General features: G+C 41.9%; 1 pseudogene across 1 annotated transcript; it reads right to left on the reverse strand.

Annotated features, from left to right (window-relative positions):
* Positions 1–1,074: 1,074 nt before the first annotated feature.
* LOC105508950 lies at positions 1,075–3,706 on the reverse strand (annotated as a pseudogene). The gene is made up of 2 exons (XR_001001355.1): positions 3,607–3,706; positions 1,075–2,117 (listed from the first exon to the last, which is right to left on the reverse strand). The product of XR_001001355.1 is annotated as a transmembrane emp24 domain-containing protein 10 pseudogene (transcript).
* Positions 3,707–7,315: the final 3,609 nt, after the last annotated feature.

Below are 7,315 nucleotides of genomic sequence, written 5' to 3' on the forward strand. Positions count from 1 at the left end.
GATCTCCTGACCTCGTGATCCGCCCATCTCGGCCTCCCAAAGTGCTGGGATTACAGGCTTGAGCCACCGCGCCCGGCCTATATAAAACATTTTTAAAAGAAAAAAAGGAAGAAACTATTGATATATGCAACAACTTGGATGAATTTCAAGGGAATTATGCTGAATGAAAAAAAGTCAACCTCAGAAGATTACATTCTATATAATTCCATCCATACAACATTCTTGAAATGACAAAATTACAGAGTTGGAGGACAGAACAGTGGCAGCTGCAGGTTTTGGTGAGGGGATAAGAAAGAGATGTGGCTGTGGCTGTAAAAGGGCAGTGGAAGGGATCCATGTGACAGAACTGTTCTGTCTGTCATGATGGTGGTCACATGAATCTACACATGTGATAATACTGCATAGAATTATATACACATACATGAAAAATGTTCAAGCAGTTAAGCACGAATATTTTAATTGTCTAAAATGACATTTTCTTTAAGAGTTATCTACAGTTCAAAGCTCACTTTTATGAAGTGTCACATCCATCACCATTTTAAGAGACATAAAATCATGAAAAGATATCACCAGAAGCTACATAAACGTTTCAGCTAAGGGTAAAGAGAAAGTTAAGAGTGTTTTCACAAGGAAATTGAAAGAGGGCAATCCAAATGAAGTCAACATGGTCACACAAAAATCTTGGTAAAAGAACTAGAATGGAAGCACAAACCGCTGAGCAAGTGGGAGAAGAAAAGAAAACATGGTTCAAACAGATCACACAAGGGAACCCAGGACAAATGCTGACTTTGACATTATCTAGGTAACTCCTATCTTTCTGTCATAGGTGACTCTAATAATAGACCTATTGTTGCAAAAACCAGTCAACATTCTACCAAATTAAAAAGAAGTCCCTCATTGACTTCTTGGGTGTAGGTGGTACCCCATGTCCTCCCACACCAAAAGAGATCAGTTCTGGCAAGAAAGCTCCAACCCACCTTGATGGTGCTGCTGATAGGATGCCTTAGGCCAGCCATGTCCCAGCGATGTTCTGCTGGCTGAGGTACAAGGTGGGAGGAGAATATGCCTCATTCATTACTTGATCAACTTCTTGGCCTTGAAGAAGCATTGCAGGTAGAAGACCTGCCAGGTGGCTAGTCCAGTGAGGCAGAACATTGAAAAGATGCTGAAGTATAGGACCCAAGTGTTTGTTGACTCATTGGTATCACACATTTCCTCTTCTCTCTTCTTCATGTAGGCAAAATTATTAACAGTAGATTCTGAAAGGTCTTCTAGGTGTTGCAGCTTCACCTCTAATGGTTTGAGCTTCTCAACTTTTGCAATCTCCATAATTTTTTGACTCCACTCCATGCTTCATGTCTAGGATCACGAGTTGGTCAGGTATCTGCCCTGTTCCCTTGCTCTCAAAACACACTTCAAATGTCATAATCTTTAGTGGTAAAGGAAAATTTCCCCCTTGGTTGCCTCCTCTTTGGAGTAGAAAATATGGCCAGCAGAATCCGTAATCTTGATGTGGCTGCGCAGGCCGCCAGTGCCCCCAGACTGGTTGGAGATCTCGTACGTGCCAGTCACTGGCAGGTCCTTGTGGATCTCCTCATGGAGGCACTTGCGAGAATTAATGGGCAGATGGAAGGAGATGGCAAGGACCAAGCTGGGGCTGAGCAGGAACAAAAGCAGCAATGCCAATGGACAAGGGCCATGGCAGGCTGGTGGGCCAGACAAACCAGACATGGTGTTGGAGACTCATTCCCCCTTTAACCCTTCTGCTGGGCATCAACACCTCCTACTGTGAGTCCTCTACCATGATGTGTTCAGGCCACAATGCTGTCCTATCTATGCCCCCTGTCCCCCTGAAAAGCTAGTTTTGACCTTTCTTCAGCTTAGGCAGAGGTCTGTGTCTTTCTTCATGATTAGAGACCAAGTGGCAGGGAAGCACACAACCATCACACAGACTCAGACCACAGGTCCATCCTACCCTCTGCCTGGGTGAATTTTCAGCTCTTGCTTCCTTTCTCTGGAATAGGACTTCAAGCTTCCAAACCTGATGTCATCTCCAGGCTGGAGCAGAGGGATGAACCATGGACCCCATACATCTTGAGAACTCAGGGGAGCTGGAGCTGGAGGCACAAGAGAGAAGGTGAGTCTGCTCCCCCTCTCTGCTTCTGTGGTAGGTGCTGCAGCTTCACTCACGAATCCCTTCTCTGTAAGCTCCAGACAAATCTCTTGTTACCCTCAGGCCTTTGCTTTCCTCCTCCTTTTTCTATCTTGTCCTCTCTTCTTGCTGTTATTTGCCCCTATTATCTGTCCATAAGTAGGTTTGTGTTTTATTTACCCTAGAAAATGCTCTTTCAGCCACAAAAAAGAGCTCAAGTGTCTTTCCCTGGCAGCTGGCTCCCAGTCCCTTCACTTCCATGTCATCCACTCCTTAGGCTGTTTGGGAAAAATGCTAATTACATTTTTCCTCTGCTCTGACACCACAGCAACAATCAACAAAGAGTTCATGACCAAATGTGTGGAGGGCTTTTCCCGTGCTCCAAACAGCTCTAATTCAATTCCGTTTTGGTGCTCTCTTCTTGGAGATAGCCTGACACCCCACAGGCTGAGGGCTCAGTCTCTGAGACTGTCCCCTCAAGACACTACTTGTAAGTTCGAGATTTCCAAACTTCAGACCAACAGGATTCAAGTTGGAGTTCCCATGACCCTCACTCTGGGTTCTATTAATTTGCTGGAGCAGCTCACAGAACTCAGGAAAACACTTAGATTTGCCAGTTTAGGCCGGGCGCGGTGGCTCACGCCTGTAGTCCCAGCAGTTTGGGAGGCCGAGGTGGGCAGATCACTTGAGGTCAGGAGTTCAAGACCAGTCTGACCAATATGGTGAAACCCCATCTCTACAAAAAATACAAAATTAGCTGGGCATGGTGATGTGCATCCATAGTCCCAGTTACTTGGAAGGATGAGGCATGAGAATCACTTGAACCCAGGAGGAAGAGGTTGCAGTGAGCTGAGATCATACCACTGCACTCCAGCCTGGGTGGCAGAGTGAGACCCTGTCTCAGAAAAGAAAAGAAAAAAAAAGATTTACCAATTTATTATAAAGGATAAAGGTGAAGAAATATGTAGGCTGTGGTATGGGGGAAGGGGTGTGGAGTTTTCATGCCCTCCCTGGGCGCATCACCCTCTAGGATCCTATCCACTTAGCTATTCAGCAGCTCTCTGAACCCTGTCCTCTTAGGTTTTTATAGAGACTTTATTATGTAGATATGATTGATTAAACCATTGGCCATTGGTGATCAACTTAACCTTTAGCTCCTTTCCCCTCTCTGAGTTTGGGTCTTTGGGGCTAAGAATCCTGACCTTGTAATCATGCCTTGGCCTTTCCAGTGATCAACTTCATCCTAAAGCTGTCAGTCAACATAAGCCTATGAAAAGAAAGCACTTTGGAGATTACAAGGATTTTAGGAGTTGTATGCCAGGTCATGGGGGTGAAGACCAAATATATATTTCACACTGCCCACAGGGTTTGCTGGCCAGCTCTGTTTTGGCTGCTTGGAGACACCACTTAGAGAGACATTCTCTTCCAAGTCTCTCATTCCTGTTGTTATTCACTCAGAGCATCCCAGGCTGATTCTGGGTCTTAAGGAAACAGATGAGCTAGAAAGCGTTTCTTCCTGTGTAGTGGGGGACCTGGGCATGTAAACAGTAAGCAGAACAGAGTCCTGGGGCTCCATGCTGCCACACAGCTAACGTTGGTCATTTGTGCTTGATGCAGGCCTGGCACTGTGCTGTCACAGTGAATTTATGGAATTTGCCAATATCTCTGCACAATCGGTGCCCAGGAAACTGAGGCACAGAGAGATTAAATGGTAGCCCCAGATCACACAGCTGGCCAGGGACCGAATAGGTTTGGGTCCCTGGCAGATTGATCTCAGCCCCATACTCTTATTTTCCTTAAGGAACCAGCTTTATTGAGGTGTAATTAACATATAATATGTTAACAAATATTTAAAGTATATGATTTTATATCTTTTGACATATGTATACACATGTGAAACCATTGCTACAATCTAGGGCAGATATATCCATCACCTCCAAAAATTTTCTCCTCCTTCATCGTCTTTCACTCCTTCCCACCTTTCTCACTCCTTCCCACTTATATCCTGAAGTAATTACTGATCTCCTTTCTGTCACTATAAATTATATTTTCTAGAGTTTTATGTGAAAATGAAATCATTGAGCATGTATTCTTTTTCATCTGGCTTCTTTTATTCAACATAATTATTTTGAGATGTGTTTATGTTGTATATCAATAATTCTTTTTATTTCTGAGTAATATTGTTTTGTTTGAATATACTACAATTTGTTCATACTCTGTTAACAAACATTTGAGTTGTTTTCGTTTTTTGGTCAGCATACATAAAGCTGCTGTGAACATTGCCTTCCACTCATCTTGTACCTCCCTAAGTTGTTGTGAGTTGTCAAGAATGATTACTATTCTCTCCCTTGTCCCCCAGGTGCAGTCACTGGTCCAGCATTAAGGCCAGGATTCGTTACTTTCCAGGGCTGCTGAATAGCTATCTTCCTGGCACTTTCCATTCTTACTCTCTTACATTGGAGTCACCATCTATTGAATTCCATTCTGTTTATTTATTTATTCCTTGTTTTGCTGAAGTACATCCTCAAATAGGTTGAGCCCTTTTGTGTCTCAATATGGCTTTATTCTACCCTCATGTTTCTGAGTCCTTATGTATGAAATGTTTTATAAACTTCATATAAGTTGAATTATTTTATTCAGTCCAACAGTCATTTTTTTTTAGAGTGTGTAGTAAAGGGTTAACTCAGAGGCCTGCACTGCCCAAATCCTGCATATTCCAAAGGTCTTTAGGACTAACCCCTTGACTAACTTCTTGGAGGTAACCTCTAAGCTGTTGGAATATTCTGCCTGGTAAGAGTATTTGAGTATACCTGGGGCCTTGGGCTATGCTAGTTTATGCTAACTATGTGATTTAAAGCAAATGCTTATTTCTGTTTGCCTGGGTCCCTGGACCACAGTGTATCAGATTAACCCCTGAGGGGAACTGTCAAGGTACCTGAGTGCCCCAAGTCCATGTACTAACCATTAATAAAAATCCTGAACACTAAAGCTCAGGTGAGTTTCCCTGGTCATCAACACTTTGCATATGTTGTCGCACATGGTGGCCAGAAGAATTAAGGTCTGTCCAGGTGACCCTACTGGAAGAGGATATCTGGAAGTTCACACTTGGTCTCTCCTGGACCCTGTGTGGCATTTTCCTTTGCTGATTTTTAATTGTATCCTTTTGTCCTAATAAACTGTAATTGTGAGCATAAGAGCTTTTCTGAGTTCTGTAAGTCCTAGTAAATTATCGAACATGAAGGTGGATTTGGGTACTCCTCACAGAGTGCTTTGTCCATGTAAATGTAACACAATTATTGATAAAGTTGAGAGTAAGTCTGCCATCTTGCTATTTGTTTTCTATTTGTCTCATCTATTTCTTTTTTCCTATACTATATATATATATGTATACTTTTTTTTTTTTTTTTGAGATGGAGTCTCGCTCTGTCGCCCAGGCTGGAGTGCAGTGGCCGGATCTCAGCTCACTGCAAGCTCCGTCTCCCAGGTTTACGCCCTTCTCCTGCCTCAGCCTCCCGAGTAGCTGGGACTACAGGCGCCCGCCACCTCACCCGGCTAGTTTTTTGTATTTTTAGTAGAGACTGGGTTTCACCGTGTTAGCCAGGATGGTCTCAATCTCCTGGCTTCGTCATCCTCCCACCTCAGCCTCCCAAAGTGCTGGGATTACAGACTTGAGCCACCGCACCCGCCCTTAAGGATGGATCTTAACCCACATATTATTTTCTCTACTTGGATGCATCCTCTGTAACTTAGTATATGTAATACTACAGATAGATTTTTTCAACGTCTGCTGCCTATGGTAAGGACCTGCAGCCAGGTTCTCAAAAGCAGTACCTGCCAGTTCTTAACAGCAGATGGCAATGTTGTACGAGTTAACAACGGAACTACTTTTATGCCACCCCAGAGGAAGATACAAGAAGTCAAAAGGGAAAAAAAAAAAAAAGAACTGATTTGGGTTCATAGTAGCAGGAACATAAACAGAATAGCCTGAGATTTTAACAACATAACTCATTCCCTCTTCCACCTTTGTACTTTATCCAGGTCAACACATCAGGATTCTCTAACAATTCCAGTATTCTGCTTCTTTACTGTAAGATACATGTAATTCTTGCCACTGTGATTAAACAAGCCCTGTAATAGTCAGCAGGGTTAAAAAGAGATTACAGAAAGGATAAACTCCTACCTACTTTCTTGGGAGATGTGGGAAAGATTTCAAGTGACAACATTTTTCATAACTGTTTATAAACGTGGTCATTTATATTCACGTTTTCTCTTATTTACATTAGTTTGGCCCTTAGGCACCTCATACTCCTACAGTGATTATTGGCTTTGCTTTCATTTGTTTTGGATTTTTAAGTATTTACTCTATTAATAGTCCTCCTAGATATCTATTTTATACATCATATCTCTTAATTCTCTAGATGGAACACTGAAGGACAGGAATTAAGTGGCCTTGCAAGAAGAGTTGGAAATTTTACTTATTTTTCCTTGGTAGAAGTTATGTTAAAAATTCAAGCAACTATGTTTCTAACAGAGGAGTTTTATCTGGGATGTATAAAAACTCTCAAAACTCAATAGTAAAAAGAACAAATGACCTAAATAAAAAATAGACAAAAGATATGAACAGAAATTTCAATGAAAAGGATATATAGATGGCAAATTAGCATATGAAAAGATACTCAACATCATTAGCCACTGGAAAATGCAAATCAAAACCACATGTGGTGTCATTACACACAGCTATGTGAATAGTTAAGATAAAAAAATAGTAGTAATACCAAACACTGGTGAGGATGTGAAGAAACTGGATCAGTCATACATTGCTGTATGAATTGTATGAGTGGCTGTATGTAAAAGGTACAGCCACTCTGGAAAAAGAGTAGGGTAGTTTCTTACAAAAATGTACGTGTTTACCACACAACCCAGCAATTGCCTTTTTGAGCATTTATCCCAGAAAATGAAAATATATGTTCACATAAAAACCTGTACATGAATGTTCACAGCAGCTTTATTAGTAAGAGCAAAAAAATGAAAACAACTCTTATGTCCTTTAGTAGGTGGATAGTTAAACAAACTGTGGTACATCCATACCATGGCATACTACTCAGCAATCAAAAGGAAATGCCCAGACTTCACCACGATGCAATATATGCATGTAAGAAATCT

The sequence above is a fragment of the Colobus angolensis genome, unplaced genomic scaffold (genome assembly GCF_000951035.1).
Source record: "Colobus angolensis palliatus isolate OR3802 unplaced genomic scaffold, Cang.pa_1.0 Scaffold17, whole genome shotgun sequence".
In the NCBI taxonomy this organism is placed as follows: domain Eukaryota; kingdom Metazoa; phylum Chordata; class Mammalia; order Primates; family Cercopithecidae; genus Colobus; species Colobus angolensis.